This window comes from Mauremys mutica, chromosome 13 (assembly GCF_020497125.1).
Source record: "Mauremys mutica isolate MM-2020 ecotype Southern chromosome 13, ASM2049712v1, whole genome shotgun sequence".
Taxonomy (NCBI): Eukaryota; Metazoa; Chordata; order Testudines; family Geoemydidae; genus Mauremys; species Mauremys mutica.
Window position 1 is genome coordinate 33,780,782 of NC_059084.1, and position 13,610 is coordinate 33,794,391.

The window sequence follows — 13,610 nt, forward strand, 5'->3', positions numbered from 1 at the left end:
CATTGCCTCTGCAGGTGCGTCTGATATCCCCACGGAGAGGAAGTCCTGTCCCCAGCCGGGCAGAGAAACAGCTAGGAGGCCCCTACTGGGTTCTCCTGGCTGGGGGGTCCAGCAGGACGGGGAGATCGGATTTCACGGGGCAGGGCTAATTTGATCTAGCCAAAAAAGGCACAACAAGAACCAAGAGCTGCCAGCTGAAGCCAGAGAAATTCAAATGAGACGTAGGCACACATTTTTGACAGTGAGGGAAACTAGCCACTGGAACAAATTACCCAGGGGAGAGGTGGAGTCTCTGTTTCCAGGTGTCCTCACGTCACAACTGCCTGTCATTCTAGAAGGTGCCTTTTAGTGACTTACAAGCAATTGGGCTTCATATGGTGCAAAGTGTGTGAAATTTCATAGCCTGTGAAATAGAGGCCAGATTAGGAGATTGAATTGTTTCATAACCTCTATGAAAAGCTCAGTGTGGGGTGCGGAACAGACTCTGCTGTTTTAATGGGTGGTCTGCTTGCTCCCCAGAATCAATAATGAGCAAGTGGGGTGATCCGGGCTGCAGCTTAAACATCCAGCTGGGCTGGCCCGGGCAGACATCAGGCCTGCCAGGGAAAGGTGGGTGTGGCAGTGACTTCACAAAGGCCTTTGGCAGGAACTCAGCCTATTGGGCAAAGATGATGAGGCGTCTGTGACCTCACAGAGCTCCCTTGCCAACAGCCGGGCAGGACAGGGATGCGGGGCAGGGGGAACCTCGGAGAGCCCTGTAGCCTTGCTGCAGCAAGCCTCCATCTCGCGGTCTCTCGCTGAGGACCAAGAGACGGTTGCTGTAGAGGAGATTCTGTGCGTGTGTTTTTCATTTCGATGTGGATTTGTTTCAAAGATATTGTCATCTGTGTAGAAGGTAAGAAAAAATATAGGCTCTAAGTACAAGATAGGGGACTCTATCCTAGGAGATTCAAAGGCATCACCACCCTCCTAGTGAAAAAGCTTTTGCTAATATCAAAGCCTTCCACACTGCAACTTGAGATCATTGCTCCTTGTTCTGTCATCTACCAGCTCTAAGATTTCATGACAATCAATCTTTCATTAGGACAATAATTCAAAAATACAAATACAAAAAACTTTGAGTGAAATCAATCCATACTGATCTTTCGTGTCTGGGAGTGTGGGCCTCGGGGAGCAGACTGAGACCCTCATGGGCTAGTAACACCCAGGAAGCCAGTAAAATAATTCCAGTTCTCTTAGCATCCAAGCCTCCCTAATCCAAGGAACACCTGAGGGCTGCGGGAGACAGAGGGGTGCTGAGACTGTCTAACTCATGACTGAAAATACAGAGAGGTGTTATTGGCTTTGATTGGGGGAAAAGTAACAAATCTGTTGGGATTCTTACCCCAAACAACAATCGCCCATTGTCCTTTAGAGCACGAGGTCCCTAATACGCCTGACTCGCTCAAATCTCTCTTCTGCTAGGACTGAGAGAATTTTCTCCATCCCCTATGATACCGAGGGAAAGAGAAAAGAATGACCTCTCTTTGGTCACACAGCAAGGTCATGCCAGAGCTAGAAAGAGAAGCATAAGAAACAAGTTGTATCAAAATGTTTTGCATTTCAAACAAACTGATTTCTTAAGCAAAGGCAATTTGATGTGTGGTTAGTGAACTGAAATGATACAACCGTGGGGTTGGGGCCGGGGCCGGGGCCGGGACCGGGACTTGGACTGGGACCGGCACCGACACTGGTGCCGCAGGGCCGGAGCTGCAACCGCAGAGCCGGAGCCGCAAGCGTGGGGCCGGGCCTGGACTGGCACTGGTGCTGCGGCGCCAGTGCCGCAACCGTGGGACCGGCGCCAGAGCCGCAACCGCGGGACTTGGCTGGCACCGGCGCCAGAGCCGGAGCCGCAACCGCTTACCCGGGCCGGGAACAGCGCCGGTGCCGCGGGGCCACAACTGTGGCCCCGGGCCGGCACAGGCGTGGTGGAATCGGAGCCATGGGGCCAGGCCGGGACCAGCACCGGCACCGCGGAGGCTGGACCAGAGGCGTGGGGCCGGGGCCGGGACCAGCACTAGCGTTGCGAGGGCCAGGCTGGAGCCGTGGGGCCAAAGCTGGGGACCCTCAGCTGGGGCCGGGACAGGACGGGGCTAGATCTTCAATGTAGGATCAGGATTTTGGTTTGAATTGATTTTTTTTTTTAAAAGTGCTAAGCAGATGCTACACTGTAAGAAGAGGCAACAGAATCAAAAACTGAAAGATTGTTTCTAAAACCAATGAAGAGCTGCAGAGAGTGGAGACCCGGCAAAGCAAACAAATGAATCCTGTGAGTAAATAACTTGAAAGCAAATGGGGAAGAAAATCTCATCTGGGTAATTGTGGCTCTTGGGACAAAAATTGGGTTCCTGGTACGTAGCCTGGCTGAGATCATCCCTTTTCCCTGGGATTCAAATGTCATTCTCTGTGTGGTGTCCTTATTTTATTCCTAGGAAAAGGATCCCCAAAGGAGGTGTAAGGATCTGGGACTCCAGTGTCTGCCAGAAGCTTTAGCCAGCTTCACAGGTAGAAGTCACTGGCTTTCCTACAATGCCACTAGTGCTCTTCCTGCTCTCCAGGTCTGCTCCCTCCAGCAGGACAGAGACACCCCTTAACTCCCCGAGTCCTGATTTCCTGCCATTCAAAGGGCTGAGGGTTTGCATTGCCCCCACCCCAACCATCAGAGACTTTTCCTATGGGAATCTCCCTAGAACAGGGGAGAAATCTGTTCTTCCATTAGAACCAGTCTGCTCAGTAAATCCACCCACACTGACCTCATCTCAGCTGCTTTGTTTATCCGAGATTAGTGGTATCTTTGGAAAACCGTTAGCGTGTCGGGGTGTGAGGTGGAGCAGGGGATGCAGGAGCATCAGCAGATTCCCCTGAAGAATACCACCCTGTCTTTCTCTGGTCAGGTGAGAGCTCACCGTCCATTGCGGAGGTGAAGACCGCATGAGAGCTGCTGGATTGACCTTGATGTGCCATGTCCTTGTGTGGATGAAGGACCTCCATCTCAGGGATGGCCAGCAGCAGATGTAACACGTGTGTCCAGGAATGGGCTAAATAACCTACATTGAGAGGTAAGTAAAATCGTGGCCACATGTAGACATCCCAGGAATTGGTGGGGATTGACCCAGGGTCCTTCAGCACAAGCCCCTCTCACTCACTGTCAACAAATCCAGCTCCACTCACTAGACCACACCCCATTGCAGAGCCCCAGATCCCAGGATCCCTGATTCTCAGACCCAGGCCTCACATCACGAGACCAAACCTCCTCCATTCTGGGCGCTGTAGAAGGGACCATTGGCAAAACCCCCCTCTACATTCCCCCTGTCAGAGACTGCGGCCATGGGTGACAAGTGAATGTGCCGAGATCTCCCCTGTGGGAATCCAAGGGGCTGCACATTTGGGTTTCACAGGGACGGCGTCTGGCAGCCATTGACAGAGTGTTCCTGAGAGGAGATTTTCCGTCTCTAACAAAGGGTTTCTGTTCCCCCAGATCTCAGCCGCTCATCAGAATGCGGGAGAGCCGAGTGCTGATGGGCTACAGGGGTCCCAGGAGTCGCTGTGCAGCAGGGGCAGGGTCTGCACTCACCATGGGCCAAACCCTGCGCTCCAGACAACCCAGGCTGTTTCCCTGGATTGCAAAGGGGACTTTAGCTTGGGGAATCGGTTGCTGGTGCCTATGTCCACAGCTGGGATGTTTTCATGAGGCTACTCAATGGTCCACGAGAGAGAGGAGGAGCCTCTTATGTACCTCCCGAGCACCCGCTGGTGCCTGGACTGATTGACACCAGCTTATCAGGGAGCTTCCTGTTTCCTGCTGCTTCCCTGAACCCGCTTGAGGAGAACAGACAGTCAACTGAAGTAGTAGGAGCCGGTTAGGCCCTTAAGAGGCTGAGATCTTCCCTCACTCAGGTCCTGCTACCAGCCTGCTTATTTGTCCCCTTCAAGTGAGTGTTGAGAGCCACTCTAGCTGGCACAGAACAGCAGTCATGAGTGAAAGAAGAAAATGCCCCCCTGGGGCAACATTCAGAAAAAGAAAGAAAGCAAAAGAAGCTTTTCTATCTAAGCAGGAAGGAGCTCTCCTGAGATACAGAGACACACATGTTCATGCTGAGCCTTCCGGCCCCAATGAGGATGTGAGTGGTGAGGAGATGCCTGATCTTCCAGTTAGTCAGAGTGCAGGTGACCTGACAGCTACTACAGCATCCATATCTCCATCTCAAATGGATGTAACCATGCACATTCCTGAAGAAAAGTGTAGCTCAGAGAAGAGTGTGGTGGAGGCACAAGAAACAGCTGCTGCTGAGTTTAGTTCCTTAAATCTAGATGATCAAGGACTGTGGACCCACTTGAGCAATAGCCTGAAGGACTTCCTTGTACTGCATGGGCCACAGCAGGTGAAAAACTTCACGTTCCCCAAAGACAATGAAAATAGAAGTTTCCATCCAACACATTCCTGGTGTGAAATCCCCAATGGTGACAAAGTGGAGAGGCCATGGCTTAGGTACTCAAAACCCCAGAATGCTGCATACTGGTTTTGTTGCAAACTCCTCCAGTCTAATGTTCCAGCCACATTGTGTTCTACAGGAACAAAGGACTGGAAAAATCTGGCTAGAAATGTGGCATGCCATGAGAGGGCAGCAAATCACCAGAGAGCATTTCATAGGTGGAAAGAACTTGAGAGGAGCCTAAGATTAAAGGCCACCATAGATGATCAGCATGAAGAGAAGATTGCATCAGAGTTCTGAAAAGGCTTTTTGCCATTGTGAGAGGGCTTGCTACCCAAAACCTAGCACTGCGTGGCACTTCAGATCAGCTGCATGTGCCAAACAATGGAAACTTCTGCATAGAACATCCTCACCGCACAAGTTCCCCAATCCACAACCCTTTCTTTAATCATAATCATAATTCATAATAAACAAATGACTATTCATCAAAAGAAAGAAAGAACGTCCTAGTTCTTACATCTCCTGCTTTCTTTGTATGTGTCAGGGTATGGCTACACTGGCGATTTGCAGCGCTGGAAAGCCTCCACCAGCGCTGCAATTAGTAAGTGGCCACACCTGCAAGGCACTTCCAGCGCTGCAACTCCCTTCTTTCTTCCTAGATGCAGAACAAGAGCCACATCCCCAAATTCCTGTTCTAGGCCTTAGAGTACCTGGAAAGCTCACAGACAACAATCAGACATTCTGCAGCCCTGTTCATTGGTAAGCAGAGCAACTTCACTTGAGCTTTTTTGAACTGCTTCCTTCAAAGCCCTTTTCTAGACTGCTGCTCTGTTCCCTCCAACAGCCCCAGAATCTTAACACTGTGTGTGTGTGTGTGTGTGTGTGTGTGTGAAGGGAACAACTTAGTTGTATGACTGCACCAACGACCCCTGCCCACAACTACGTTTTGGCTGCACCTAGGGAAGCCAGCATGATGTGAATTCAATCTTCTTTGGAAATCAGCCTCTCAGTATCTTCTGGGCCCCTGATTTTTTATCTAATGTGCTTTGTGAACAGATGTAAGGAATGTATTTAATTTCCCAAGGGCTGTCTTGGGGCAATGGCTGCATCTTTAGCAGTTTTCAGCGAAGGATTTGAAAAGTAATGAGATCCATGGTATGTCTAGGGGCGTGTCTGCACTACGTAATTCAGTGGATTTTATAGAAGTTGAGCTTTAGCAACCAATTTTATACAGTCGATCATGTTTGTCCCCACTAAGCGCATTAGGTTGGTGGAGTGCGTCCTCAGTACCCTGGCTAGTATTGACTCATGGAGTGGTGCACAGAGGGTTGCTATCCCACAGTCCCCGCTGCCCATTGGAATTCTGCGTTAAGCTCCCAATGCCTGATGAGGCAAAAACATTGTTGTGTGTGTGGTTTTGGGTACATGTTGTCAGTCTCCCCTCCCTCCCTCTTTGAAAGCAACGGCAAACAATCATTTCGCACCTTTTTTCCTGGGTTATCTGTGCAGATGCCATGGCAGATACCATGGAGCCCGCTCCACTGCACACTGCTTTTGTGAGCATTGTAACCACCTCGCGCATTATCCTGCAGTATGTGCAGAGGCTAGCTAGGAGCCACCAGCATAAGGAAGATTGTGAGGAGGACATGGACACAGATGTTCCTGAAAGCACGGGATGTGGCGATTGGGATATCATGGCGGCATTGGGGCATGTTGATACAGTGGAACACCAATTCTGGGTCTGGCAAACAAGCACAGACTGGTTGGACTGCATAGTGTTGCAGGTATGGGACGATTCCCATTGGCTGCGAAACTTTCGCACGTGTAAGGCCACTTTCATGGAACTTTGTGAGTTGCTTTCTCCACCCTGAAGTGCAGGAATACCAAGATGAGACCTGCCCTGACAGTTGAGAAGCGAGTGGCGATATCCCTATGGAAGCTTGCAACACCTGTCTGCTACCGGTCAGTCGGGAATCAATTTGCTCTGTTCCCTCCGACAGCACCAGAATCCTAAAAGAGTGTGTGTGTGTGTGTGTGTGTGTGTGTGTGTGTAAAACTACCGTGGCGGCTGCTGTGATCCAAGTAGCCAAGGCAATCAATAACCTTCTCCTAACAAGGGTAGTGACTCTTGGAAATGTGCAGGTCATAGTAGATGGCTTTGCTTCAATGGGGTTCCCTAACTATGATGGGGCAACAGAGGGAACATGGATCCCTATCTTGGCACCGGACCACCTTGCCAAAGAGTACATAAACCGCAAGGGGTACTTCTCTATGGTGTTGCAAGCACTAGTGGATCACAAGGGCCATTTCACCGATATCAACGTGGGACGGTCGGGAAGGTGCATGATGCTCACATCTTTTGGAACGCCGTGCTGTTAGAAAACTGCAAGAAGGGACTTTCTTCCCAGATCAGAAAATTACCATTGGGGATGTTGAAATGCCAATAGTTATCCTTGGGGACCCAGCCTACCGCTTGCTCCCATGGCTCATGAAGCCGTACATAGGCAGCCTGGACAGTAGTAAGGAGCAGTTCAACTGTAGCCTGAGCAAGCGCAGAATGGTGGTAGAATGTGCCTTTGGACGTTTAAAGGGGTGCTGACGTTGTTTGCTGGGTAGGTTAGACCTCAGCGAAAGCAATATTCCTGTTATTGCTGCTTGCTCCATAATATCTGTGAGAGTAAGGGGGAGATGTTTATGGCGGGGTGGGAGGTTAAGGCAAATCTCCTGGTGGCCAATTTTGAACAGCCAGACACCAGGGCAATTAGAAAAGCACACCAAGGCATGCTATGCATCAGAGCGGCTTTGAAAACCAGTTTCATGACTGACTAGGCTACGGTGTGACAGTTGTGTGTGTTTGTTCTTGATGTGAAGCTGCCTCCTTTGGTGAATGTGCTTCCCTGTAAGCCAATCCCCCTCCCCCTCTTCGACCACAGCTGGCACAGGAAATAAAGTCTCTATTGTTCTGAATCCATTCATTCTTTATTCATTTAAAAAAAAAGATCTCTGACAACGCTGACTAGTAAAAGGTAGCCTAGTCGGGTGGGATAGGAGGGTAGGACAAGATCACAGTGCTTATTGTAGCCACAGTATAAATCAAGGCTGTTTGAATGACAGCCTTCTGTTGCTTGGGCCATCCCCTGGAGTTGAGCAGCTTGGTGCCCGGAGCCTCCCCACCCCTGCGTTCTTGGGCATCTGAGTGAGGAGGATCTGGAACTTGGTGAGGAGGGCAATGGATGCAGCAGGGTTCTGAAGTCTAATTGCCTTTCCTGCAGCTTCACCAGATGCCTCATCATGTCCGTTTGCTCCCGCATTAGCCTCAGCATCTCCTCCTGCGTGTTCCAATCACGCTAACTGTATACTTTCCTGGCCTCTGCCACTGAATGCCTCCATGCATTCAGCTGTGCCCTATCAGTGCGGGAGAACTGTGTGAGCTCTGAAAATGTCATCACTAGTGTGGTTTTTTTCGCCTTCTAATCTGCGATAACCTCAGGGATGAAGTTGATATAGGGAGCATAGAAACATTTGGAGCTGCAGGGTGGGGAAAGGGAGAGTAGAATTTAAGAAGATACATTTCTGAGAACAAAAGGGAGACTCTTTCACAGTGAATCAAGCAATTCACAGCAGACAGCATATGTGTTTTAGGTACAAGGTCGCACTTTGTCTTTTATGTTGAGTGCCTGCCGGTATGGTGACACATCACACACAGCTGGGCAACAGAATTCAGTTTCCAGGCAGCCATGGTAAGCCAAAGGGTACGCAGGGTTGGCTTCTTCCACGTTCATGACACGTGGGAATGGTTTCAAACTGCAGTACCCTCCTTTCCCATAGCAACCAATGCCGGTTGGGTTTGCTGTTTAAAAAGAGGGGCTGTGGTTTTGGGGTAGATGTGTAGCACACCCCTCCCCCCATCCCCTACATGAATATTCTCCAGGATGATCCCTTTTAGCCAAGTGCAAACAGCCCAGCATGACTGGGGTCTAATGTGCTGGGGATCACCAAACAGAGGGGATTACTCTTCCCTTACAAAAATTCCCCTATTTCAACCAGATGACCATGAATTATATCACTCTCCTGAGGCTGACACAGAAAGATAAAGATTGAATGTTGCATGAATGTGACCAAAACCCAGGACCATTCGCTGCCATGCTTTGTGCTGCAATTATTCCAGACTACTTGCTATTGGCTTGATGTGGTAAAGTGACCTACCGTGGAGGACGAAATAAGGCAGTTCTCCCCAGAAACCTTCTGCAAAGGCTTTCAGAGTACCTCCAGGAGAGCTTCATGGAGATATTCCTGGAGGATTTCCGCTCCATCCCCAGACATATTAAAAGACTTTTCCAAAAGCTTTACTGGCTGTGAATGCATCCCAATTGTTCAGGGCAAATCAAACATTAAACACAATTGCTTTTAATCACTGTAGTGTAGTTAGATGGCGCCTTCTCCGCCTTCAGGGTCCGGGAACAATTCGCCCTGGGAGGGTATAGGCTCCAGGGTGAGGAAAAGGTTCTGGCTGCTGCGGAGAATGGATTCTCCGCTTGCCTGCTGCGCATTCTCCTCCTCCTCCTCTTCCTCATCCACAAAATCCTCTTCCGTGTTGCACGAGGCTGCCACCTTGCAGGTGTCCACAAACAGTGGTGGGGTAGAGGTAAGGTCCCCCCCAGAATGGCATGCAGCTGATCATAGAAGCGGCATGTCTGTGGCTCTGACCCGGAGTGACCATTTGCCTCCTTTGTCTTGTTGTAGGCTTGCCTGAGCTCCTAAATTTTCACATGGAACTACTGTGTGTCCCTGGTGTGGACTCTTTCCACCATGCCCTGTGTGATTTTGGCATATATATCAACATTTCTTCTGCTTGATCGGAGTTCTGCCTGCACAGATTCTTTTCCCCATACAACAATCAGATCCAGTGTCTCCCGTTTGCTCCACACTGGAGCTCGTTTGTGATTCTGGGACTGCATGGTCACCTGTTCTGCTGAGCTCGCCATGCTGACCAAACAGGAAATGAAATTCAAAAGTTTTTGGTGTTTTTCCTGTGTACCTGTCTAGTGCATCAGAGTTGAAAGTGCTCTCCAGAACAGTCACACTGGAGCACTCTGGGATAGCTCCTGGAGGCCAATACCATCAAATTGCACAGTACTGAATCTACAGTACTGCAGATTCAACCCAGGAAGCTTGATTTTTGCACTACTTCCCTCATCAGGAAGGAGTACAATGGTTGATTTTAAGAGTCCTTTAGGTCGTCGGAATGGGGTTGGTTGTGTAGACACATTACTTATAAAATCGACCTAACGTGGCTAAATTTGACCTAACCTTGTATTTTAGAGCAGGCCTAGGAAAGACTATCCACCATTACTGCGATTTGTTGTCTGAAACAGTGAATGAAGATGGCATCTCCCGCCTGTATGAAGGTAAGGAAATACCTCTGTGTGTTAGTGCCTCTGTGGGAAGTACAGAGGTGCAGCACAGGGCCTGAACACAGTTTGAATGTGTCCCTCTCTGTCTAAGGACAGAGCTTAAGAAAGAAGGATGGTCACGCGAGCTTTCATCGAGGTGCCACTATATGTGTATGGGAGCAGGGGAATTCCATCTCTAGCTCCTAGAATAGAGCTGTGTGGGGAGACTGTTGTTATAAAGGTCAGAGTGTCTCTAAAGGAAGGCCTGACAGAATTGAAAAGGGCTGTTGTTATTAGTAAGGATGGTGGTGGTGATGATGATGATGATGACGATTACCCTCTGTAGGGAAAGATTCATCACCTGCCCTCCCTGTAAGGGCGTCTTTGCAGGCCAAGGAACTTCACTCCGAGATTGGTTATCAGCTCATAGGAAAACCCATGAGTGCACATGGGAAACACTTTTCCCTGTGAACTCTTAAGGAATGAAGGCACAGGGCCACAAAGGATTTCAATAGACATTAGGAGCCTAAATCCCTTTGTGGATCTCAGCCTAAATGTCTGATGGTTTAACACCTCTGCAGCTGTCAATTTCCTAAAGAACAAGTGCCCCCAACTGTCTGTGTGTATGGGTGTGCATGTGTATGCCGGCGGAGGGGGAACTTATGCAAAAATGGGGGCTCCTCTCTCTCCAGGGCTATTTTGGGAGTAGCTGAGTTGTTGTTTCTGTGTCCCCAGACTCTTGGGTAGCTAATAACATGTGGCAATGACCATCTGAAGGGGAGGTTTCCTAGGCACCAGTTACATCAGCACCATGGGGCTTCCAACCCGTTTCCTCTTTGTTTCAGCTTTTCAAGAAGTGCCTTTGAAATCTGACAGGACCAGAAGGTACATCCTCAATAGACATTACAAATGGTTGCAGAAACTTGGAAATCTCATGTCAGGTTCTGCATTCGACTAGGGAACCAGGACCAATACAGAAGACCTCTTCATCCTGCTATGGTATGTACAGCAGATGCTTATCAACTCTTTGGAACCTGGGCTGAACAGTGAGATGTATATTGGCAGATGACACACAATTATGTAGGTTACTCGGCCCTAGAGAAGACTTTGAAGAAGTTCAAAGGGATCTGTGATGGGTTGGGTCACAGAGATCCCCTTGGCACTGTCATCTGATGTGCTGAAATTACCTCCAAGCCCGTTTTCCCTGCCAGCCTGGGCCCCCCAGAACCCAGTCTTGTGACCAGACATGCTAGCCTGCCCAACACAGACCCAGGGTCTGGTCCACGCCCCCAAAGCTGTAGGCTTCACTGAAAACAGCTCAGCAAGTTAGAGGGGAATGATCACATCCCTTGATCTGCTGGCAATGCTCCTATTTATACAGCCCAAAATGCCATTAGCCTTCTTGGCAACACTGTAGACTCATATCCAGCTTCTTGTCCACTGTAACCCTAGGTCCTTTTCTGCAGAACTGCTGCCTAGCCACTCGACAGGTGCACTTCTGAACTGTGGGTCTGCACTGACCAGGCACAACAACTATGAGTGGGGTGTTAAGGGTGGGGCACACTACAGGAACTTTGGAGTTGGACTCAAGAACCTGAAGCAAAAGACACTGCCCAGCGTACACTGGGAAGGGCGTCTTGTTCATGCTTTTATGTCTATGGATACCGCTTGACTGTTTTCTCAGATTACTGCTAGGTTACTTTTATTAAAGAAACGCTACCTCGGACTCTGTGCTTGCGAGAGGGGAAGAATTGCCTTTTAGAGGCACCCAGGCAGTACAGTGACATTTCCCCAGGTTCCCGGGTGGGAGCTCGAGCCGGTTCTGGTTGCATTGTTGAAAAGGAACCCCCTAGTTATTGAACCTGCCCTTTTCGCTGCCCACTTCAACTGGCAGAAGGGTTACAGACTGAACAGAACAGAACATGGGGGAGCAGCAACACCCGGCTGCTAACGGGGCAGTTGGCCAGACCTTGACTGACCAGGTTAAACTCCCAACTGCTCATTAAATACTGATATAAAATCCTCTGCAGACTGTGCCCCCTTTCCCCAAATTATCAAATAATGAACCCAATGCAGGTCTCTCAAGCACCAACTGTGAATCACCTGCCCCTCCCCTACTGCTCCCCCCCAGCTGAACAAGGGACCTTCTAACTCTGTCCCCGTTCCTGCCTCCTCATAACATGCCATTGCCCAGCGCTCCCCACTGCCCATGTCAATGGCAAAATCTGAGGAGGTTTTATGTTAATATTTAATAATTAGATGGAGAAATGTAAAATCTAAGGCCCGGGCAGTTGTGTCCCTCCAAAACAGGGAGGAGTGGCTGTTGTTCTAATGACTGGGGGGGACCCAAAGGGATTTCACTGCAATCTGTCATCATTAGGAAGAAAATGGAGCAAAGTCTGAATATTTGATAACAAGAGAGAAGTGTGGCAAGATCTCTTGGGGAAGGAGCATCGATATTCAACAATCAGACAGTAAAAGGGAAAATCTGAGGGGAAATCGAATCAAAATTAATTAAATAACTGGAAAGTGCTAGTTCCCCTGGCCCTGCCTTTGACACGGGCAGCAGGGAGCCATGGGGGACAGGGACACTGCGTGAACAGGGGCAGGGAGGGGGATGGAGCCAGAAGGTCCCATGGCAGTTGGGGGGCAGCAGTGGGGGAGGGTCAGCAGCTGGGACTGGGCAAACGGGCCGGGCAGTCTCAGTGGGGACATGGCTCGTCCCTTCCCCTCCAGTGACCCAGCCGTGCCCCGTCGCTGGCACAGAACAGCCCCCACGTTCCCACCCATGCCGGGGTTTTGTCTGAGCACTGAGGGAAACAACCCCCCACACCCTGGGGCCATTTGTCTTGAGCTTGTGGTGACAGAGGGGAGGGAATGTGAGGGGCCGGGGCAGGAGTCTGTGGCCACTCTGGGTCCTGCCCAGGCGAACAGGGGCAGTGAAGCAGAGAGCAGCCCCCTGGGGTGGGGGTGGGCCCCTTAACCCCCCCCCCTTCTCCAACCCGTCTGAGGCAGTAAAACAGCTTGTCAGGGACTGGCCAGCTCTGCCTTAGCAGCCAGGGGGAGGCTCCTGGCTCTGATGTTCATTAACTACGGGGCGAGTCACATTCTTCAGCAACATTGTTAGCCAAAAGGGCTCGTTTCCCCCTGGAGCTTACCTAATTACACCAAGGAGGCACGGAGACAGGAAGACGAGTACCACACCCTTTATTGATCGGTCAGCTGAGCGGGTGTTCCTCTCGGCTAGTGCCAGAGAAAGAGACACACCTTACATGGCCAGATGGGCCTACCTTTATACCCCGAAACAAACAACTTAGCCTACGTTTGTCTACGTCATTTGGTTGACCTGTAGAACCTGTACATGCATCTGTTAGGGAATAATTGGATATGCAGGATACATATATCATTTTGTGGGGGCTACAAGATACATACAGCTGTTGAGGATACATTTGTCTTTCTGAAGGGGAAACAAGATACACCCGTCGACCCTTTGTGCTATATACTTTGGAAACATTCATGGGAACACAGCTGCATTTACTGGGGAGCCAAATGAAACTGATAAGCAAAATAGCTGACTTAGGTAGATACACGGCCTTCAGTCTAATAAGTTCTGTAAGCTTTCCAACACGGTTTGGGCAAGCATAGCATAACTTTGGTTCACTCAGGCCTAATACAAAAAGGCTTCATTAGCACTATGATTTTCCAACAACTCCCCCCTTTGAGAATACTCACCAAACCTTTTGGC

The 13,610-nt window shown here is 49.8% G+C and overlaps 1 long non-coding RNA gene across 1 annotated transcript; it reads left to right on the forward strand.

Moving 5' to 3' along the window:
* The first annotated feature begins 5,148 nt into the window (after nt 1–5,148).
* Nucleotides 5,149–10,869, forward strand: LOC123348879. The gene is made up of 3 exons (XR_006573272.1): nt 5,149–5,231; nt 9,795–9,880; nt 10,711–10,869. It is a non-coding gene; the product is annotated as an uncharacterized LOC123348879 (long non-coding RNA).
* Nucleotides 10,870–13,610: the final 2,741 nt, after the last annotated feature.